Source organism: Cyprinodon variegatus, unplaced genomic scaffold (genome assembly GCF_000732505.1).
Source record: "Cyprinodon variegatus isolate N-32 unplaced genomic scaffold, C_variegatus-1.0 Scaffold842, whole genome shotgun sequence".
In the NCBI taxonomy this organism is placed as follows: Eukaryota; Metazoa; Chordata; class Actinopteri; order Cyprinodontiformes; family Cyprinodontidae; genus Cyprinodon; species Cyprinodon variegatus.
In genome coordinates this window covers 191,797-194,220 of record NW_015151295.1, presented here as the reverse complement: position 1 = coordinate 194,220, position 2,424 = coordinate 191,797, and positions in this window count along the sequence as shown.

The window sequence follows — 2,424 nt, the reverse complement described above, 5'->3', positions numbered from 1 at the left end:
AACTCTGACAGGTGAGTCTCTTAAACCACAAGATTTTCCTTTTTTCTCCGGAGTTTCCTATCCTTGTGGCTTTGCAAAAGACGCAAAAAGTCACATTATGGAAATTTTCCCCACCTTGTTTGTCAGAGCATATTTAATCATCACTTAAGTGCTAACCACAAAACTTTCACCCTCACATCACACTTTTTTTTTTTGCTTCTGTGACACTATATCATTTAAAATACTTTGATTAACTCCAAAAATAACAGCAGGTAATACGACTGGAACATCTATTTTACTCGTCAACTTGCAAAAAAGAAAAAACTGTTTCTTTCTGGGATTCAAACTGTAAAATAAATTGCATATGACTTTATCTAAACATCTGCAGGAAATGCAAGAAGTCAGCTGTGGGTTTGTAGTCAGCCTCTCGATCGTAGCTCTACCTGATGAGAGCAAACAGTAACCACATTAAAGCACACAAAGTCATAACGTTGTTTTAAAAAAAAAAAGCCATGAATCATTTTAAAAATCTACGCTGCTTGAAGTTTTAGCCTTGAAAACATCAAAGTTGCCAAATTTCAAAACTAAATCTGACAGATTTGGAGAACCTGCTTAAATCGAATCGATTTTCCTTCAATGTTTTCCTTTGAGGAGATTTGTTTCAATTTAAGCTAAATTATACTGGATCTGCAGCTCATCAAAAATTAGAAGTTATCTATCTCATTCTTTTTTTAACATCCTAAACACCTGTCATTTTGACAGGGGGAACAGATCTACAGCTGTTTTCATAAACTGACCTGTTTATGATGATGGGGTTTTTCCACTCGTCAAAGAGGCAGAATTGTGGTTTTCAAAGCCCGGGTGAGAGGCCACGATCTTTGGGTTTCTAAAAGGAAGTGAGTTCATAATAAATTCTCAGGAGAAAGTCGGTCTGATCATTGCAATCATTGCAGCAACTAAACACCAAAGCTCAATGGATCACTTTGATTTGGATGCTCTGGAGAGGTAAGCAGAATATTTTATATAAAACTTGTCACCTGCATTTATCAACACAAAAAGAGGCTATAATGTAGATGAAATAAATTAAATGTAAATTATTTTTTTTTTAATTAAATCGAAAAGTTAAAAAAAACAGAAAAGCTATAGGATAGGATACAAAACTTTAAGCATACCTAACATTATAAGAAACAATGAAAAGTCATCAAGATAAGGTTCTTTTTTTTTGTCCTGTCTGGCAATGTGGCAATAAGAATAATTGTCTTGATGCCAAAAAGAGCCCAACAGATTTTACTTTCTCAAGCGGCCATAGTTATATGCTGGATCTATGCATATAAATAGCTTTATTATAATTCATGCAGGGAGTTTTACAGATTATACGGACACTGCAATGTAAGTAGAGAAAGAAATAAAAAACAGGAAAAAAAGGAGAAAAGATTAAAGAAAGAGGAGATAAAAGAGGAGATAACGAAAAAACGTCTTCAGTCTGCTTCATCACTTGCAAAGAGATGAAAAATACAATTAGGTAACACCTTGATACTGTCACTGAAGTATAATTAGTATAGTATATAAGATTAGGTTCTTAAAATTTAAAAATAAATAAAACAAAAATATATTTTTTTAAATTTGAAGTTAGCACAGAAATCTTACTTAAAAGATGAAAAGTACGTCTTCCTTTTAAATACATTGGAAACAGAGCCTCTCCTGCCTTTTTGTGTCTTAGAAAAATAAATGAGTTCAATTTAGGCTGCTCAGTGGACCAGTGGTTAGCACTGCCGCCAGAAGGTTCTGGGTTTGATTCCCAGATGAAGCTACTATGATGAGAAAATGCAGAGAGAACACATAGTTATAGATTAAACCTAACAAATACTGCAGAATGGGAGAATAGAGATAGAATGAAGCAGAATGAGGAAAAGTGGTCCCTATGTCCTCCAGCATCCTAAGCCTATAGCAGCATTAACTATAGAGATATACATTGTAACTCTAAGCTTTGTCAAATCTAAAAGTTTTAAATGTAGACAGATATCTGCCTAAAGGACAGAGACACCAGCAGTGTGACGGGGAATGGATGGATTCAATTTAAATTAAAGTTCACATTTCAGCACTTGTTTTGCTTCTCTGGTTTTCATCTGAAAGTATTGGTTATAGTTGGTTACCACACTCTAAATGAGGTGGAGGTATTCTGTATTTATGGTAACTACAGTACTGTAACATATTGACCTTATTAGTGAAGTCGGTTTCATTCCCCGAATGCTGCAGGAAACGAATAATCTCTGATCACTGAAGAAATCTGCACTTCTTTGCAGATACTTCAACCTTTTCCTAAAAACCTTGGTCCACTTTATAATAAGACTGAGCGATAAACTTGTTGTTGTGCTGACCTAAGGCAGAATGTATCACTGATTAACATATCTGATGTTTATTTTTTATTTTTTTAGCCTGTCTCAG